This window comes from Astatotilapia calliptera, chromosome 23 (genome assembly GCF_964374335.1).
Source record: "Astatotilapia calliptera chromosome 23, fAstCal68.1, whole genome shotgun sequence".
Lineage (NCBI taxonomy): Eukaryota > Metazoa > Chordata > Actinopteri > Cichliformes > Cichlidae > Astatotilapia > Astatotilapia calliptera.
The window spans coordinates 36,793,509-36,815,279 of NC_137443.1; the positions used below are offsets into that span (position 1 = coordinate 36,793,509).

Genomic DNA, 21,771 nt, shown 5'->3' on the forward strand with positions numbered 1-21,771 from the left:
TAATTAACAGACATCAACACTAAACTTCCCCATTTGATTTCTTATATTAGGAGTTATTTATTTATTTTTCTGTGTGCTGCAAGTTTTTCTGAAATATTATGTTTAAAAATGCAAATGGGGTATTATCTAATTAAACATGCTCTAATTTGCATACATGGCCAATATGCTTACCTGCTTATGCCTCATCTCTGTCGGCAAGTTGCCATCTTCGGCATTCTGGCTGGCTAATTAATGAAATGCTCAATCATCAAAGACTACACCCCACGGAGAAAAGTCAATGTTCAGGGACTTTAATTCACAATTCTTCCCAAAAGTCCATTGAAATAAATGTATTAAAATGAAGCGAAGGTAGCGTTGTTTCTAAGTCCAAAATCACATCAGGTGTGTTATAAATTTAGTACATTTAGTATATTTTAAGGAGAGAGTAGTAGGGAATAGAAGGGAATACACTATTGGGAAACAGGGACACAATTTGACTCTATTTAAAAGTACTTTTTTACCAAATTTATAGAAATAGAATATTCTATAAATCAATCTATAATCAATGCTATACGAACATAGCCCCTTTGGAAAAAGACAAATTCAATAAATAGAAAGTCATACAAACACTGGTCACAGTCAGAGGGCGCCACCGGGCCCTCTGACCACCACCAGTAGGCAACGGGTGAAGTGTCTTGTCCAAGGACACAATGACCGAGACTGACCAAGCCGGGGCTCGAACCAGCAACCTTCTAATTACAAGGCGAACGCCCAACTCTTGAGCCACGATCGCCCAGTAAATCTATGCTGTAGGTACATCGTAACATTATAATCACAACCCTTTGAAAGTCCGTGTTGCTCGGCGACAGCCCCAAAGCATCACTGCTCTCGAGAAGATCTGCATGGAGGAATGGGCCAAAATACCAGCTACTGTGTGTGCAAACCTGGTAAAGACCTATAGTAAACGTTTGACCTCTGTTATTGCCAACAAAGGTTATGTTACAAAGTATTGAGTTGTATTTTTGTTATTGACCAAATACTTATTTTCCACCCTGATTTACGAATAAATTCTTTACAAATCCTACCATGTGGATTCATGGATTTTTTTTTCACATTCTGTCTCTCACAGTTGAAGTGTACCTCTGGTGCAAATTACTGACCTCTGTCATCATTTTAGGTGGGGGAACTTGCACAATCGGTGGCTGACTAAATACTTTTTTGCCCCACTGTATCCCAGCATAAAAAGGAATACAACTGAATTACTAACTGAGCTATGTGCCAAAGAAACTGAGTAGATTCTATTAATTTTTTTAAACTATAACTGGTGTGAAAGCAGTATGGCTTGCAGTGTATATGTAACAGTGTTATTTGAAACAGTTAAAATCCAAAAACATCCCATATCTATGGAGCACAGATCGCTGGGGTATTTTGCTGTAGCTTTTCAAAAGTGCATAGATGTTTTTTACTTATTGGATTTCTCACTGTTGAAGCTTCTCTTGAAGAGCAGCTAATGAAGAACTGAATTAGAACCTTGGAGTTGGGTACACTGCATATTTAATCAGTGTTACGTTATATAATTGCATATTATGCAGTTTTTCCATATGAACCCAAATGCTTTTAAACAAATTTTATTCAGACTTGTTATAAAGTTGCCATACAATTCATATAAACAAATTTCCTCTGAGTATAATGTTGAGGAAGTTGAAAAGAAAATCTAAACACAGATTTTAGTTGTGTGAATTTGGCTTCTTGCGTGTTAAAGAAACGGAAGGCAACTGTCTGTATTTGTAATTCTCCAACTTGTTCTTTATATAACTCGAACTTTTGTCAAGTGCTGATATTTATTAACAGGTACACAGCACAGTTCAATTTATGTATGCACATGTAGTTTAAAACTATTTATTTCAGCCTGAGGCTTTACAGTGCTTTTCCCACAGTTGAATATATGCACTGGAAATTCTAAACAGACTCAGATGAGTATATGCAGAGAAGACGTTTCTGGAGATTAGAAGGGCATAAAATCAACAATACTTTCAATAGTTATCACAAGGGATGAGCCCAAACTGAAGGAGTCTGTTGAAATGCTAATTTTATTGCTTTTTCCCCCTCAAGAAATAACCAATAAAAGTCAAGAATTTGCTTCACAGTTAGAAATACATTTTTGAGTAAATAAGAATTTGTTGCTCTGTATTTAAAAGAAGTTCATGAAAAGTCTATTTAAAGACCAGGCAGGGGTTGAGTGAATGTGGTTGGGGATTTATGTAAGCCACTGACCACACAGTATCCAGTCGCCATCCTGTGCAGCGGAAGCAACCGAAAGAAGAAAGAAGAACTTGTAAGAATAAGACAGCACATCAAAGCAAAAGCAAAACAAGAAGGTGTCATTGGCTCAGAGGCAGGACCAATGGAATCCAGCTTCGCGTGATACCAATGCACGTAGCATAGCCACCTCAAGGCATGTGAACACACACAACATACAGACAGAAAAACTCAACCTCAGGTATCAGTGACTTAGAGGCAGCATTGTTATGGAGGGAAGCAGTCGGAGCTCTCGCTGTGCAAAAGCCTCACAAAGCCTCGTCCGTGAATACATTAAAGTTATTTTTATTGTTTCCCAGGCTCTTGTTTACCAGCGGGGGGAATGTGTTATCTTTTCTGAGGTGTATGTGTTCACATCAGTGTGTCTGCATGCTTTTGCCTGAATGTGTTTGTGTTCCCACAGACCTCTCATGCTTAACTGGAGAGCTAAGTGGGTCAGCATTCCCTTTCAAATGTTCCGCCAGCTACTTCTCAAGCTTTACTCGAACAGAAGAAGCCTACAGGACGACAGTGCTCGTTGCAGATCCTTAAAAAGTTTGCAAATCTGGAGAAACGTGTAGATCATGATGATAGAGGTGGGCGACCGTACTGTGCACCACTCCAGTGAGGCAGAATATATCACTGTGTGCAGGAAACCTGTCAAACAGTCATTGGCAGGAGCTATAAATCGCATTGGTCCATGTAAACACGATTCGTTGAGTGCCAAAAGGTGCCTGGCAGGCGCCCCTCTGTTTTGAAACTTTAAGGGAAATTGTCATAGGAACCTCTTCTTTGTATTAGTACAGTACACACCTGGTAAACAGAAGATGGCTCTGCCTGGAAAAGCAGACAGATGAGTTGGGACACTATAGTTAGCAGCAAACACTTGCAGCCAATCTCTTAGACCTACACCAACAGTTTTAAACTCCTTTAAACTTGTTTTAACCATGCATTCCTATTAAATAGAAATTTCCATGACTCTAAGCTGTACAAATTCCCCAGTGCCACTTTATCCATCAGTTATTTTACATTCTGAAGGAAGCAGTACCACATATTAGTTTTCAGCAATTATTTTCAGGCCAGATTTAATAAGGTTTGTAAGAAATGTGCCAATGGGAGTGAGAAGCTCCATGAGTGATCTACTAACTGTAATATAATTTCTAAACACAGACAATTCATTTTTAACAATGACTAATGTAAACTGCTAAGAGTGGTGTAAATTTGAAGTTCCTAAACTAAAAGAACAAATGGGAGAAAGCTATTAAAGTGCTGAAAAACATAATGTTTGTGTAGGTTTCACAAATGTGTTTCTCTGCAAACAACACGGCAATTAAGATCAATGCTGAAGCTAAAGGTTATCTATACACTCTTCCAATGCTAGATGGCTGAATCTCACAGCTGAGATGAAGTGGAGGGTTCGTCAAGAGAAAGTCTGCTTTCAGGATATTAACATGAAACACAGTGATATTACATTGAGATAACATCTGACCTGTAAAATGTGTAGAACAAGTAAACTTAGCACCAAAACTAAGAAAATTTGTGTCTTGATGCATGCTCAATCATCCAGGTAAGCAAATCTCAAAAGGTTGATTCTGTTCATCTGGACTTAACATTTTCAATGGGAGAAACGTTTCATCACTCATCCAAGTGACTGCAGGTTTCCCCAACCTTATAAACAGTACATTACACAATAACTGAAACCAGCCCAATGAATGAACAATGGGCTGTGAGGTCAGTTCCTTGATCGTTAATATGCAAATTGTCAAGGAAAATAAAGGAAATTTGTGTTTGTGTTTGGTCGATTCTTTCCTTGTTCTAAAAATGCTTCTAGCTAGAGTTGGAAAGCCTGTTCATGTCCCCTTAAGTGGTGCTACATTTATAATAAAAAAGGAATTGGTTGTGGATGTGGATTGAACCCATGAAAAACTTTGCTGATGCCAAATAGCTTATTCTGCTGTTGACACATTTGGTTTCTTTTACTGGATTGGGTGATTGAAGTCTGGAGAGACTAGACATATTGACAATTTAGACTAGGCAGACTAAGCTCTGCTTGCATTCCTATGAGAGCAGTTGTGTTTGGACTATGTGGGTCCTCAGAGCAGCAAACCTGAGTGGCACAGGGGCACCGCAAGGAACAATTTTGGCCATGTTTCTTTTTACCTTCTGTCAGGCAGACTTCCAGCACACTGACTGCTGCTTCCTTTATGTATTGGAGTAAATGCAGTCATCTCAATCTTAACATTGCAAAACCCGAGGATATGGTTGTGCATTTCATGAGGAGGTAGGAGAAGGACCCAACCAACATAAATGACCATCTAGGTTACTGAGGTGGCAGTGGTCTTCAACCATAGATACCTTTGACAGTAAGTGTCTGCAATGTATTGGTGGCCAATGCTTTTTTGCTGTGAGCAGCTGGGGAGAAGGTGTTCACACAGCAGACATTAACAGAGCAGACAAGAAGGGCAGCCCTGTGGTCAGGTTGGAACTTGAGAGAGTCCAGCAGGTGGTGGTGAGAAGGATGCTCTTGAAGCTGAAATCAGTTATGAATAACCCCATACTCCCACTTCATGCCATGGAGGTTACCAACTGTAGCACCGTTAGTCAAAGTGAGTGCACCTAAGTGCAAGTCTGAGTGCCTCAGCAGGCCCTTTATACAAGCTGCTGTAAGTCTAATATGATTTTATCCACATGTGCATATGTAACTTACTTTCAATGGATTAATAAAGAATTTTTCATTGACAATGATGATAATCAATTGATTTTAGATATTGACAATTTGCCATGTTACACGGTGCTCAATGATTTGATTGATTACATAAGTGTTGTCCCTGCTTGCCTTTTTGTAAAAGTCACCACAACCACTGGTATATAGTAACTTTTAGCACCTGTCCTACCCTGGCTTCTATGCATTTTACATGGTGCAAATATTCACCACCTCCCTCTGGTTCTCCATGTTAACAGTTCTGCTCTGTTACAATATAAAAGCAGTGAACATTCGTGGTGATGACACAGTGAAGAACTACAAGACAGAGCAAAACTTTTAAAACCATGCTCATAGCTTTAAGTGATCTATCCATGCCAATTACATGCTTGTTCTTATGAAAATCAGCCCCCGGGGTTTCAAATAAATTAATGCTTGTGCTGCCAACTATCATACCTATTTCAGGCACAAAATAAGATATGCTTTTTTCATCATTAAAAAAGTGCAAAAAGCAGTACATTGCCTGTTGCAAAGCTTAGTAAATCACTTTTGGATGATTCGTTTAAATACTCTGCTCCCTAAACGAAAAATGTCCATATCTGTCGGATGGAAACTAACACTATATTATGTGTGTGTGTGTGTGTGTGTGTGTGTGTGTGTGTGTGTGTGTGTGTGTGTGTGTGTGTGTGCGTGTGTGTGTGTGTGTGTGTGCGTTTGAGTGTAGTTATCCAGAACGTGGAGAACATAGCACTAAATAAGTCACAGCTTAATTTAAACACATGTTAAAAATTGTTGATGTATAGCAAGTGAAAATAAAAAAATAAAATAAAATAAAAAATTGTTGATGTGAACTAGCTCTGAGGCTTCTTTTTAGCCTTTATTTTTCTTAAAGAGAAAAGTCAATTTAAACCATACTGCCTGGGGATGTTCAACAGCAGATAGGTAATGTAGTATCGGGCAGCTAGCAGCAAATACTTTTTGCCAGGCCCATTATAGCGCAACAGTTTTAAACCCATTTGAAACTTTTTAAATCCTTTATTTTTCTTGAAAAGAAGCTTGACTTGACTGTGAGTAGATTACTCAACCCTCAGGCTCAGAAAAGCCATTAAGCAGCTATTACATTGTGTGATTGTCAATTCTGAAATGGATCTCTTTTCTCAACCCACTGAGAAACTTTTGTTTTTTTCATTTCCCTACAAAAGTAACATTGCATTCAAGGGTTGTGACAAGTCTGAATGCTTTATAGGAGACAAGGGAGGCTGCAGATGAAGCATTTGATTTCAGCTCTTGGCTCCTGTTATGTGTACGCACCCGTTTCCACTTAAACTGCCTCATGATCCCAGAGACGTGACAGATATCTGTGTCCCAAATCACACCAAAGACAACATTTTGCTTAAACAGAGAAATGTGCAGCTGGTGAAATGAGACCAGGGAAATTGAGGTTTGGTTGAAGTAGTTTTTGCAGCATTTGACTTGCCTAGGCAGAAAAGACTAAGGACACTTGGGAGGAAGGAGATCGATGTGTAATTATTGTATTTTATGTGCACCCTTGCAATCAATCATGAACAACGGGAAACTGTGTTAAAAAATTATGGGATCATTGCTTTTTAATGTTTCACTGCTGTTGTATTGAACTAACAACATCAGTATTGACCTGCCCACTTCTCGCTCTCATGCCAATAATAATCCAAATGAATGCACAGACATGTTCTAGAGTGTTTAAATATGAGCATTACCACTGCAGTGATATTGTAAATAACAAGCTTGTGATTTTAATATTTTGTTTTTATGTTTACAATTTTCATAGTTCGATGGCAAAGGAGCCTTGGCCTTTTCTAAACATTTTCTATATTTTATTATTATTTTTATTTTTTATTTTTTTGCATGAGGGTTTTTATTAACCTAAAATTTACATAAAGACTGAACAAGGACCTTTTTAATGAAATCTGTCCAATGAATTGCATAAAACACAAAACAAAAATGTGCATTTACATTGTTTTCATCTCATTTATAAATCTCTGCACACAAAGAAGTGTTTGACTCAGTGTGAAACTGAGACACTAAAGGAAAAAGTGCAGAATTTGGTAATTGACCTGCAAAAAGTCCTGCATGGTTAAAAGTAATAGCTTTAGCTATTTATATCACACACCACTGTAAAACAAAATTATAATAATAAACTGAGCAAATAACAAATTATTTAGAATCACAGTTATATACATTTAGAAGAAATACAAATCCTGTCAAATCTGTCACACACATAGATAGTGTGCTATCAGCCATCCAGCATAAAAGTACTGAGACAATATGTTATTCACTGGTTTGTGAACACCTGCATGTATAGAAAAATTAAGTAAGCAATTATTCTAACTGACACACATCATATAACTTTTCCCCCCCTTTTTTCCAACAGCATGCTGGTGGAAACTGTGCTGCTGCTGTCTGAAGAGAAAGGAAGAGAAAAGGGGGAAGTCATGTTTGAAGGCAGTGAGAGAGAAGGCAGGGCAGGAGTCTGTAGTTAGAATAAAAAGACACAACAGAAAGGCTTTTAACTAATTCTTACAGGTTGCACATCACCAAAGCTGTATAGTTTGGGTAATGGCAAAAAGTCAGGAGAGAGAACTGGCAAAGTTAGAGATGTTTGGACACATCCAGAGAATAGATGGTGGATATAATGGACAAAGGATGCTGAACAGTTGACCGATATTAGGAGAGGAGCGGAGGAGATTCGTGGATAAAGTGTTGGCGTGTCAGAGAAAGATGCTAGGGATAGGTTAAGATGGAGGCTTAGTTTAAGTCAGCATTTTCTCCCTTTGAAAATACCAGTTTATGCATGGGAAAAGGGGTATGCATGATTTGTGTGTGTACACATTCATTTTACATCTAGCCCCTGGAGTTATAAAGTATTCATGTATTACTGGGTGACCTTGCCCTGACTTCAGCTCTCTTCTTGTAGTTTGATTATTAACAGATAATGATTTCCATATTCATTGGTGTCAATTATGAACACATTGATATTCTCATGACTAAAAGTCTTTGTATGCACAAACCTATGAGATAAACATCATCAGCTGTGTCCTCATGAAAGGTTAGGCATATTTAATCATACTCACTTCATAAATCTGAAGGACTTTCAGAAAACTTTATGGGGAACTACTATGCTTTTCCTTATTTTCTGTCACTCATCCTGTCACAATGGTGGTTGCTCATATTAAACAAGTTTCAAATAATAAGGTAAGAAACTATACAATTCATATGAGTTGAATATGTATGACGTTAATGAAATCAGCTATATCCTTAATGAAATATACTGGCCAGGAAGACATTATTGTAGGCCTCCATCCCTAGTGTGTTCCAAAATTTGCTCAGGAATAACTTGAGGATGGTAATAATGAGCAGCTTTAAACCAGCCTCCGAACTCCTGAGATACCAATTCATTTAAATATTTGTGGAATACACTGGAGCACGCCTCATCCAAAAATCTCCCACTCTGCAACTGACAACACTGATACATAAACACAACAGAGCATCCCCAGAGGTCCCTGAGAAGGACCTACAAGCTATTAAACAGGGGGAGGCCAAGATTTGATGCAGTGGACACAATATGTGTCATTCTCTTAAAAAGTGATTTAAATAGTGCTACCACATGTAGCTATGCTTCTTCATGCTTTTTCTGTTTTGGAATACAAAACCTGTGAGACAAATAAACCCAAATTAAGCCAAAATAAATGCCTACTGTAAGTTTTGGCCCAACACCTTAGACATCCTTTCCTTTCCCACTATCTGCTCACCAACACTTCAAAGTACTAGATGAGGGAATCTCTTTTAGAAGGTTGGTTTTCATCTCTCCAGCAGCAGCTCTTTTAGACTCAATGCCAAGAAAGCTGTTCTTAGTTTGGTTTTGTTTGTCTGCCATCTGTACATTCCTGCTGAACACCCACACAAAATACTGACTGCTGGTAATTGAATGGTTTTTACTATAGCAACATAGCACAGTAACTAAAGCTTGATTAAGGTGTGATTAAAGTGTGGGTAAATAGTCTTAAAAGTTGGGAGGCCATATTTAAATCCTAAAAAAATTGAAGAACTTACACACTTAACGTGTTGACTGTGTTAACATTCTGGGCCTGAAGCTGCTCCCCAGGTCACTGTTGGAAGTGTGTCAGAAGTCAGCTCAGCAAATAGAAATGTGTTGCTTTGATTTGATATGTAGTCTAGGTGGAATTCTGAGCTTTGCAGAAACAGAGATGCAGAACAAAATTCAATAGATATACTCCAGGTATGACTGTACCCTCTAGAGCTAATCACTGGATCTGATTATATGTACCATTATGAAGGTCAAATAAGAGGTACACCTGTTTAAATGCTTGATAAGACAAATTAGTTAATTACATATTAGCACCTCAGTGCATTAAGGAATTTAGATTCAGTTAAGCAACCTGGTAAAGTTCAAACCATTTTAAAAATTGCTTAACGCTGTTCGGATAAAATCCCATCATCTTTTTTTTTTTACCTTTCTTAAAATGCACTCATTCATCAAATACTGAAATTTGGTGCATGTGGTATCAAATGAAAAAAAAATGACCAGTTTTACCTGGAACCAGTCATCATTTTGACCCTTATATAAAACTGTAAAACCATTATTACTACAGCCACATAACTCCATTCCTACAGTTTTGGTCAACACCTGTCTACCCTCTCTGCTTCCCCTCATATCTGCTATCATCTACTCTTCACTTACAACTGGAACTGTTCCTACACCCTTCAAAGTTGCTGTCATCACCCCAATACTGACACCCCAATTCAATACAGTCCAGTCGTCCCCTGTAGCTCAGTTTCCTCCTGTCCAGTCAGTCCAGCCTCCTCCTGTCCAGTCAGTCCAGCCGCACCCTGTCCAGTCGCTCCAGTCGCCCCCACATCCGCTGGCCCTGCAGCTGCTCCCACGCCGTCACCTGCAGCTGCTGCTCCGCCACCTTCTCCTCGTCCACGTCGGATTCGGTGTCGACGGCCACCTTCCAGGCCGCTGACTGGACCTCATGCCGGCGCGGTCGGCCTCCGGACCTGCTCAGTCGCCTCAGCCGCTGGCCACGCGGCCGCCCACCAGAACTGTCTCGACTCAGCTGCTGGCTTTGCTTGGACTCCGTCCCTCCGTCCTAGACCCCCTCCACCCGCCCTGGTCTGGTTTTCTTTTCTTTCAGCCGTCGGGTGCCGGCCTTTGAAAGGGTGGGGTACTGTTAGGATTCCTGGGTCATTGACCCAGCGTTTTCAGTTCATGTTCTGTTTTTTCCACTTGTACCATTTCCTGTTTCATTATGTTCAGCTGTGTATTCGCCTGTGTCCAATTATCGTCATCATCCACTCTGTGTATTTAAGTTCCTCAGTTTTACCAGTTCTCTGTCATGTCATTGTTGCTGTTAGGTTGTCCTATGTTCAGGTCCGTCAGTTAGTCAGTCATTCAGTCTTTCAATCATTCAGCCAGCCATTTCCTGCTTCTGTTCTGTTTGTTCACTCCGTCTACAATAAACACCAACCTTCACCTACCTGTGAGTCCAGCGTTTGGGTCCTCTTTCCCTCATCCACACTGCAACCCCTGACAACTACTCCCTTAAAAGTAAATAATGGCCAGAGAGTGAGCTGTCTTGGCGGAGGTTTGTGCTCTTGGATTGATTCTAATGTGTGTAATTTGTCTAATGTGTTTTAACGTTAAGATCTACAATGAAATTATCTCAATTGTTTACAAAACGAATAAAGTACTTGATATGACATCTATTCCATTTCTGCTGATGTTGCAGGACGAGGTTAAAATGCCCCTTCAGAGCATCACTCTCTTCACTGAAAAAAAAGGATTGGCCATCTCTTGGATTTATGTAAGTATCTTGCATGTATTTAACACAGTTGCTTCATGCTTTAAAGTTAAGTGTAACTATATAGTGTAGAAACTACATGATATGCAGAGAGGGTAGATTAAATTGTCCATATCATGTTTGAGGGAAGTAAGTCAATAATATAGCAATGTTAAATCTCGCGACACCGCATGGGATTTCAGTCTTGCACGCCGAGCAGCCATCTCTACTTTTTTCGGTATACCAAAAAAAGTAAATTTGGTGGTTGTTACATTACAAAAGTCTACCTTGTAATTTGAACACAAAAATTTCATGTTTCTATCTTGAACGTACACTCTAAAAAAATGTTTTGTTGGCTCAACTTAAAAAAAATTGAGGTAACAATTTCCACTCAACTTTTTAAGTTACAAATTTTGCATATTATTAAGTAAATCCAGCAAGTAATTTTTAGGTTTGGCTAACTCAACTAGTTCAACAAACCAACATGATTTACTTTGACCTGTAAAAGCATAATTAAGTTTAAGCAACCTAATATTAATTTAAAATTTCTGGTAATATTGAGTTGACAAATTACATTAGTTGAGTTAATCTAACTTACTTTTTTACATATATCCTACTCACAATTATACATGCAAACATAGCCATTTAAATTATCCCAACTGATGAAACAGTTTATTGCATAACATTTTCGAAGTAATACACTTCTGTGTCATACAACATAAATCAAACATTACAGCAGCCCTTTAATTATAAATGAGTGGGCAAAAACAATAATGTATTTCAGTACAATTCCTCCACAAACAACCTCAGTAACAAAAGAAAATGTAGCATGTTTATTACCTGGACAAGGTGGTGTTGAATCAGAAGCTAAAACATACCAATTTACTTCGTTTTTCTTACTCCACAATGGTGTCTACAACTTCTGATTAACTGAACACACCAGCCAATCAACAGTGTTTAGTTATTAATAGAAAGAAGCAGAGCAGTGGGGCCTGATGACCGACTTTGAGAACCACTATAAAGATTTGTAAAGGTATATTAAAAATAAAGCGGCGCATATATATATATATATATATATATATATATATATATATATCTCAAGTCTTCCAAATAACAATAATTTTAAATCACACCCTTCTAAAATACCTCAGAAAACAAACATTGCAAAGTGAGGCAATTTGTTTTTGCAAATCTGCTTACCGGTATTATTAAACATTAACTTTAACCTAGCAACTTGGTAAATATCACAGAATCAAGAAAATTACAAAACATGTTAATATTTAACAACGCAACAATCCAAAGGTAAGGTTATACGTATTATGAACTCTCAAAACTACACTTGTCTAAGACTGCATAAAAAACACAAGCATCAGCACATCTGAATATTGCAGCCTAAATTACATTTGTTTTATAACAGAAGTTTGTACTTAAGAGACATTACCTGTGGGCTGGCTTTAAGCCCATCAAGTTCCAGAAACACCTTCTGGAATACCTCTAGAGTGTTCTTTACTTGTTTGGGGTAGCTCAGATTGAGAGCGTATATAAGTCCCATCATTAAGGCACACGCTCTGGGCACATCAAGGTCTTCCAGGACAGCTGTTCCTTCAATCACAATTTTAGCGACGGCTGGAAGTGGCACTGCTGCACGTCTGGTGACTACGATCTTTACCACTTCTTCTGAGAACTGTTCTTCACCATCCTGGCAAGTAGGTTAAAAAGAAACATGTCGGTATTTTATGTGCTATTTAAAAATATAACACAAAACAATGTGAGATTTACCTACCAGCTGTTCTCTGAAGAGATCCTCTTCTTTCTCTTTCAGATACACCATCAGGCAACGGATTGCGACCTCTCTTCTTGTTTCCACTGAACTCTGGAGAATAAAAAAAGTTTACTAGGCCAAAAGTCAAACATATTACATTCATAGGACTAGCGTTTTGCTAATTATTGATTTAATTTTTGTTTTTAACAAATAAACAATTTAATTTTTATAACTTGAATTTAATCTGTTACATACTGCCCTGCTTTCAATGCACCCTTTGCTAGCAGTAGGATAAGGTGAGTGAAAGTAAATGTAACCTAGATTTGGAGACTATTTCAAACAGTTTTTGTTGAGTTCTAAGGACTATAAAAGACTACAAAGGCTTATCGAGGCTTTTGAGTTAACAAGTTATTTTAAGTATAAAACCTTCTCTAAAATACTACAATGAAACACTGAAAAGATGAATCCAAAATTCAAAAAATAAATAAATAAATCTACAGACTGTAGTTTAAAATTGGAAAAAGTGTGTCATATCCAAATGTGTGAGAGAATTTTCTTTTTAATTATTTGAAGACCACTGTAGACATGCCACAATCCCACACTTCACATTATGCTTACAATTACAGAAGGTAACGAAAGCAAGTCTTATGTGCACACACACAATTTAGTTTTTTCTTGCTAGGTCAACTAACTTTAACCTCAGGCATATTTCACATTTGCGCTTAAAATATCAATACATTTGATAGAAATACTTTTACTCACATAAATACTCTGGCATAAATTCACCACATTTCACTCTGTCAGTAATTAGTTACCTCACCCAAGACCGTCGAAACAAATTTACTCTGACACCATGATAAAAATGCAGGCAGCTGCTGACTGGTTAATTTGAACATATACAGGTTCAAATTGAACATGCTCTGCTGTCTGCAAGGTCTGTCAGCTAACCAAATGCACCCTGACAAGTGACAAATTTTAAGTATAAGTGGAAAAATTGACAATGTACTCTGTATTTGCGAGGAACGTTTGCTAGCTAAAAGAAAGCTAGCTAACAACTTTAACTTTAGCAACTTTACTATGCTAAACTATGATTAAAACCATCAAATTTAAAGTGTACAAATATAACTTGTAATTAATCTATTTTGAAATTCAATACTTAGTTAACTCACCGAACACAGTCTAGGGGAAACACACCTCTACTCCCACAAAGTGATAAGAATGCAGACAACTGCTACGCGTGTGATGATACGAACATATGCTACGGGGTTACCCTCTGCTGTATGCATGGTCTCATACACACCTATGGCTAACCAAAGTAACGACCGGAGTGACAGATTTAATTGACAGATTTCATTAACAACAGGAAAAAATACAAACGCTCTTTTATACTTTTATACTTTTATAGAGTAACAACTAGCATAACACAGAGTGTCAATTCACATCATGTAGCTGCCATTGTCAGACTAAACTTAAGCAGTAAATTCCTGTAACTAGTACATATTTATTAAAGACTATAAAACAAGGAACTTACCAGGTAGTGGTGCCAACCTCTGTTTTTTTCCATTTCTTCTTTTTTTATGGTAGTTGTAATTATTTTTTCGTTATGGTCCAGTTATGGGCAGTTCAAACACGAAAGATGTTCAAACTCACTTTTACATGTTACACAAACTTAATATTTTCTGTTGTTGATTGATGATAAAAGTATTTTGTTCAATATACTCAAACATTTAAGTTAAGGAGGTGTTTATTAATTTATGTGTTGCACTGACTTTTAACATTGATTAGTCAACTCACTGAAATGTGTACATGTAGACAACTTACTTTTTTAAGTAGAAAAATGCTTTTTTGTTAAGTTCTACCTACAAACACCATGAATATTTTTTAGAGTGTAATTAAATCATGTAGGATCTGTATGAAATTCAACAACTTAATTTGTTCTTGTTGAGATGACAGGATACAACCTAGTAAGGGTGGTTAGTTGCTGGACTCATGAAATTAATAAGATTGCACGAGATTTCAAACTGCAGGAAAATCACTGGAATTATAAGAGGCAGACAACTATACACACACCACATGTACACTGAAAAAAAGGCCATGTTGGATTTACTTCATTCAATAGTGGACATTGGTTGCACACAAATGTTTTGCTTTGGCAGAAACTTAAACAACTGAGTTAAATCAACACAACTTTTTCATATTCAGTAAACCTGTGCATTTTGTGTTCATAAAACGCGATTGAAACATGTTCAGATGAAGTAAGTTAAGCTCTTGGAATATTTTAATCCTTCACAATTTTGTCATTTTATTTTAACACTATTCAATAACTTTTACCCCAATACTATTTGGTCACTTAAATACTACATGCTGTCTTCATATTACATAATGTTCAACAAAGTCTAGATCCTGGTTACCATAAAGATTGAATGGGTCTTCATCAACTACCATCCTCCTATCTTTATCCTGGTTGCAGGAGGGCTGGGAAATAACCCTGAAGTGATAGGTTACAAGGCAGGGTACACCCTGGACAGCTGACCAGTCTATCACAAAGAAACAAACAACCATTTACATTCACAGGTAATTTAGAATCACCAGTTAACCCTAACTCTAACAACTGCATGACTTTTAACTGCGGGAGGAAACCAGAATACCCAGAGAGAAACCTGCAAACTAGCCAGAATGTGGATTTGAACACAGGACCTTCTTACTGTGAAGCAACAGCACTAACCACCATGCCAACAATCTAGGAAATGTAGGAAAGCTATGATTTCCTGTATTTGATGCAGAATTGTTTTGTTTTTGTAATAATACACGATAAATAGCAATAGCATACACGTGGTGCGTGTGTAGTTGTCTGCCTCTTATAACTCCAGTGATTTTCCTGCAGTTTGAAATCTTGTGCGATCTTGTGAATTTCATGAGTTCAGCAACTAACCACTCTTACTAGATTGTATCATAGAAACATGAAATTATTGTGTTCAAATTACAAGTTAGACTTTTTTAATGTAACAACAACCCAATTTACTTTTTTTGGTATACCAAAAAAAGTAGAGGTGGCTGCTCGACTTGACTGAGATGGATGCCTTCCTGAAACCACGATCTAAAGAGCGCGAGTCTGAAACCCGTGCAGTGTCGCGGGATTTAACATTGCTATACTATTGACTTACTTCACTTGAACATGATATGAACAATTTAATCTAGCCTCTCTGCATATCATGTAGTTTCTACACTATGTAGTTACACTTAACTTTAAAGCATGAGGCACTTGTGTTAAATACACGCAAGATGCTTACGTAAATCCAAGAGCTGGCCAATCCCTTTTTTTCAGTGTATGCTATCGCTATTTATTGTGGTTTGACAGAGATGTACCGAACATTCTGCATCAAGCGTTGAAATCACAGCTTTCCTACTTGTGTCAGGGCTGAATTGGTGGCATGGTTAGTGCTGTTGCCTCACAGCAAGAAGGTCCTGGGTTCAAATCTACAATCTGGCTAGTTTGCAGTGGGTTCTCTCTGGGTCTTCTGGTTTCCTCTCACACACTGTAAACCCGAACAAGTTGACTGAACTTAAAACTTTTATGGAAACTGATTACCTCAAAAGATTTAAGTACAAAAACTCATATCTTCTAAGTATGGGGTACTCAAAATTTGTATTTATTGTTAACCTAAAAATTTAAAATTATATTTTATATTTTATTAATTGAGCTTTACTCAAAGACTGTATACTTTAATTTCAATATTTTTGTGTTTCTTGTAGTTTATTATTTTGATGCAACACAATGCAATTATATTACAACCTAAACTCAAATTATCTGATTATTAATTAAAAGATATTTATGTTTCAATGTTTGAGTGTAGACTACTAACAAAAAAAAAGTACGGAAATTCAGTTACTTTACATTTTGTTTATTTAACATTTTTTCATGAAAATTTAAAAACATCACAAATGTTTTTATAAAACAACTAACATGGACATCGGCACCATAAAGTGAGCATTATAAATTCTGTGTAGAACATTTATCTTTTTATAAAATCACAAAGGACGACATCAGTCCTAATTGCATCTTTCTCAAAATACACAAAAATGCAAAACAAAAAGTCAAATACTAATCACTTTTTTTTAAAATAGAAATGAAAAACATTTTTTTAAAATGGGTACAAAGATGATCAGCTTCCAAATAACCAGATAAGGCAGTCAAGTATAGGAAAATTAGGTAAACTGATGGAGTTAAATCCACCCAAAGCCTGTAGTAAACTTAAAGTGCTTCAAACAAAGTGCTCAGTAACAGAGTGCATGTCCTAACAAACATTGCCTTATATTCCTTAAGAGCATGTAGGCAGGGGTTTCAGGGGTTTGCCGTCATCAAGCCCCATGAAGATATTTTGGACAAAGGCAAATGTGTGAACCAGCTTCCTGGGGTAGTCTAAATGCAGAGCATAGATCAAGCCAAACAATAAAGCAAATGCATCTGCAAATCTGGGAATATCTCGCATCACCTAATCGCCTTTCACCACAACAGCCATGCTTGAGGAAGTAAAATGGACTGGACTGGGAAGCGCTGTCGGTAACCACAGTGAGAAGGGCAACTGGAGTGTCACTGAGGGTCGACTCATCCAATGCGTCCGCCTGGAATAGACACAGTATCAATGGTAAATGGCCTGTATTTGTATAGCGCTTTACACATTCAGTCATCCACACATTCACACACTGGTGATGGCAGCTACATTGTAGCCACAGCCACCCTGGGGTAAACTGACAGAGGCGAGGCTGCCGGACACTGGCACCAGCGGGCCCTCTGACCACCACCAGTAGGCAACGGGTGAAGTGTCTTGCCCAAGGACACAACGACCGAGACTGTCGGAGCCAGGGCTCCGAACTCCCAACTCTTGAGCCACGATCGCCCCAATTAAATAAGTAAGGTTGGTTTGAGAGAATGTGACAAGCATGACCTGTAATCTAGCAAAACATTCAGCAGTGTAGTGGGTTACTTTGTAACGAGTTAGGGTACTCTACTTTTTTTTGAAAAATGTACATTAACGTGTTAGCTTCTTGCATTACATAATTTGTATTTTTGTTATTTTTCTAAAAAAAAAAGTATTTTTTTATTTCATGACTTTATCTCAAAAAGAAACTAAATCTTGACTTCAGCCTGGTTTTTGGGCCACCTGCAGCATAGCCATAGTGCTGTGATACGCCTGTGCCCTGCTCCTGACCTGTGTGTGTTTGTGTGTGAGGGTTTTCTAAAGAGAGGGTATTTTGTTTGTACAATTTGGTAGCTGCTAGGGTATTAAATTGTATTTAAAAAAATCCATAGCATTTTATCTTACTGGCAGAATTTAAGTAATGCAAAAATACACTTACATTACATGTCTAAAAGAATTCTGGGTCCTCCTCCCACAGGTATACAGGAAGGGCACGAAGTACTGCAGTGCGTTTCACGTTGATATCAGGCGCATCCTAAAAAGGGAAAAGAAAAGTTCATTTAACGCAAAGTTTTCAGGTGTCATTCTTTGGGGAGAATACATGTTTATGAAACTGCATGACATCAGACTCTACTAAATTTTGGAGACTTTTCTTTTAAGATACAACCTTTCTGTCTCTTGTGACAGAGAGTCTGTTTCTTAATCATTTGACAAAAACCCTACACAGTATTTTAAAATAGTGTTCTCCAGATCAGAGCTGTAATCTATATAGAACATGGGGTTCAAAGCAAGGAAAAATTGTGTTTATCAGTGAAACTTTTAATTTGTGTTAATTTTATCATTATCAATATATGAAATCTTCACCTTAAGGGACTTAATGAATGGTTTCTTCTAAAAATTAGAAATGATTGAGTCATTTCACATCATATGAAAATATTAATTTTTAATACAAATTTGGCCCTACAAAAATGGAAACTCAGTAACAAAGATAATGGAGATTCTCTAAACACGAGCGAATATCACAGTAAAATTGTTGATTGTGATTTACACATTGGATGTATCCTCAGTGATTTGGTACAATTATACAACATTTTATAAGAACTGAACAACTGATGAAACAACAAGTGTTATAACTTACCACAAAAGGTGAACTGTGCCACTGACCCTTGGTAGATCTGCACATGATAAAAAAAAAAGCATTATAAATACTAACACAGCTATTAATAATTAGGGGTACATTTAAGATGTTAATGTCACAAAATAAAATAGACTGGTAGAAAGAAGTACAAGGAAATGGTAATGGGGGGAGCCATGAAAGTAGATCTTTTCAACATGATTCAGTGTGACAAAGCCAGGGCATGATTTAAAAAAAGACAGGTTGTCACGGTCCTGGGTCAGTGACCCAGTGTTTTGAGTTTCTTGTGCCTCTGAGTTTTTTGTATTATGTTCTTAGTTCTCTTTGTTGTCCCAGCTTATTCTTTAGTGTAGTGTCTTAGTTTGGTTTTCTTGTATTCTGTTTAGTTCTCTGAGTATTTAGTAGCCGCCCTCTGTGTCTTAGTGGCTCTGTCTCCCCTAGTCTAGTTTGCATCTGTGCTAATTCCTGTTTTACTTTGAAGGTCTGTGTCTCATGTGAGTGTATCCTACTTTGCTCCCTTGTCTCGTCAGTTCTGATTTCTCCCAGCTGTGCTCTCCTTCTGTGTCTCATTCCCCTCGTTACTTCCCAGTGTATTTAAACCCTGTGTTTCTCTGAGTCAGTGCTGTGTCGTCCCTCAAGCTGTGTGTTTCCTTGTGTGCCTCGCTGCAAGCTGTGAGTTTATATTTTCCCAGTTTAGTTTTGTATGCTCGTTTTCTGTGACCAGCAATTAAAGCTGTGATTTTGAGTTCATCCCCTGAGTCTGAGTCCTGCATTTTGGGTCCAACTCCTGCCTGCCGCACAGCGATTCATGACACAGGTCTTTTAACCTAAAAATGTTTTAATGGCCATGAAGAAAGGACTCTTCAATAGATCTTTCAACTCACCTGTGTTTACTGTCTCCACCTGAAATTAATTGCAGTCTGAATTTTTTTTTTCTTCTGTCTTTTTGTCTTTGGTCTTCAGCCTTGGAAGAAAAAATAAAAATATTGAAAACCTTATTAGCACACTAAATATACAACACCTTGCTATATTTCAATTGTTTTAGATAGAAGTTGCCACTGCTAGCTAAGTCACTTTTGAATGATGCTAATGAGAAGAAGAAAAAAAAAAAACCCTGCCGAAGAATGAGGCTGCTGTTGTAAAAACGCCAACTTTCTTGCGTTGGCAAGGGGTCGTTAAAATATCACTAAGACCCTTTCTTTATGTGTGATTCTTAGTAAAACTGTTTTAATCGGTTAAAACTGACGACATAATCTATGTTTGAAAAAGAGCGCGAACAACAGCGAACAACTATTCACCACCTGGGTCTGTGCTTTTTAACACAACAGCGCATTCGAAAACAAGTTATTGGCTGCAACATATTAATATACTTGCTTTTTTACAGAAAAAATAAACATAACGAAGGTTCCGTTTTACTTACAAGTTTCTCCAAATGTGTTCTCCAGTCGCTCGAGAAGGGCAGCCATATTGAACATAATTTTCTGACAACGTCGTTCAGGTTAGAGAGAAGACGTCATGACGTACACATGCGGAGCTCGGAAAAAAACATTTACTCAAAAATCATAATTAAGAAAGCAGTATTTACTCTTAACTTCTAAGCCATGTACAATTATAACTGTTTGAATCGTTAACCGAACAGAAAAGTTTTAAGTTGTTTCAACTTTGTGAGGAATTTTAATTGTTATATCCACAAACTTTATAAGTCAGGTAGACTGTTGGGGTTTACAGTGCAGTTGAAAGTCATGCAGTTGTTAGAGTTAGGTTAATTTGTGATCCTAAATTACCTGTGAATGTGAGTGCAAATGGTTGTTTGTCTCTAATATGATAGACTGGTGAGCTGTCCAGGGTGTACCTATCACTTCTGGGTTTTGCCCCAGCCCCTGCATCTCGGATAGAGACGGGGAGGATGGTAGTTGTTGTAGATCCATGCAGTTCTTATGTTAACCCTTAAAACCGGTCCGAGCGGGCACGCTCTGTTTTGAGTAACTATTTTTAAATCCCGGTAGCACTGCAACAACGTGAGCTAGCGCAATAATTTTTTTTGCATATGAAACCGAAGAAGTTGTACTTACATCTTATGCCATCAGCTTGTCACGGTTTCCTTCCACATATAGCTTTGCAAAAACTGCATAAAAAGCACTTGCAGCAACAAAAACACAATATTCCAGAAACACGCTTTGCTGATCCGATCAGCTGTTCAAAACACTTCCTACGTTGGAATAAACGTCAGCACGAACTATCGCATGTCCGCCATGACCTGCCCGAAACCGGAAGTGACGTCATTTTCGCAGAAATGTAGTTTTTTACCATCAGGGCCTTATGAGCCTATACTGGTGTTTTTAAAAGTTATGTTTGACTTTATGACTTTGTGTCATTTCTGAGATGCGTAGGACTCATATTGCACTGCTGGAAATAGTTTATTTTGATGTATATGCTGCTTTTTTGCAAATTTGCAGTATAATATTTATTTTCGTTTTTCCTGCAGTGTATAAAAATTGGTGTATTTCAAAAATAAAACTATGAAGACACTCAAAATAAATTTCCTGTGGTGGGAAACTATTTTGTGCAACTTTTTTGTATTCACAGTTTTGAGGGATAAGCCTCTTAAATTTCTCTAACTACAAATATGTTAAAAAAAATAAAACAATTTTCAGTTTTTTTGTAGTTTATTGCACTTTTTTTTGCAATTTATGTAGTTACTATGCACTTAATGCATACATATTATTAAAATTTAGGCTGTAATGGTTGTATTGATGTATAGCAACTTGAAATGCTCCCAAAAATGGCACCACACGATGTAAAAATATAATATAAGCTCTGGCGGACTTGGTTCTATGGTAGGTCTTAAAGGGTTAACCAGACTCTAGACTTTGTTGAATATTATGTAATATGAAGACAAAATGTAGTATTTAAGTGACCTAGTAGTATTGGGGTAAAAGTTATTGAATAGTGTTGAAATAAAATGACAAAATTGTGAAGGATTAATAAAATATTCCAAAAGCTCACCTTACTTCATCTAAACATGTTTCAATCGCTTTTTATCAACACAAAATGCACAGGTTTATTGAATATGAATAAGTTGTGTTGATTTAACTCAGTTGTTTTAAGTGTCTGCCAAAGCAAAAAAGTTGTGTGCA

The 21,771-nt window shown here is 37.4% G+C and overlaps 2 long non-coding RNA genes across 2 annotated transcripts; both read right to left on the minus strand.

Moving 5' to 3' along the window:
- Nucleotides 1–11,744: 11,744 nt before the first annotated feature.
- On the minus strand, nt 11,745–14,532 carry LOC113007915 (uncharacterized). Its single transcript, XR_013905428.1, has 3 exons — nt 13,750–14,532; nt 12,602–12,691; nt 11,745–12,517 (listed from the first exon to the last, which is right to left on the minus strand). It is a non-coding gene; the product is annotated as an uncharacterized LOC113007915 (long non-coding RNA).
- Nucleotides 14,533–17,506: 2,974 nt separating this feature from the next.
- LOC145424478 (uncharacterized) lies at nt 17,507–20,432 on the minus strand. Its single transcript, XR_013905570.1, has 3 exons — nt 20,055–20,432; nt 19,519–19,598; nt 17,507–18,034 (listed from the first exon to the last, which is right to left on the minus strand). It is a non-coding gene; the product is annotated as an uncharacterized LOC145424478 (long non-coding RNA).
- Between the last annotated feature and the right edge of the window lie 1,339 nt (nt 20,433–21,771).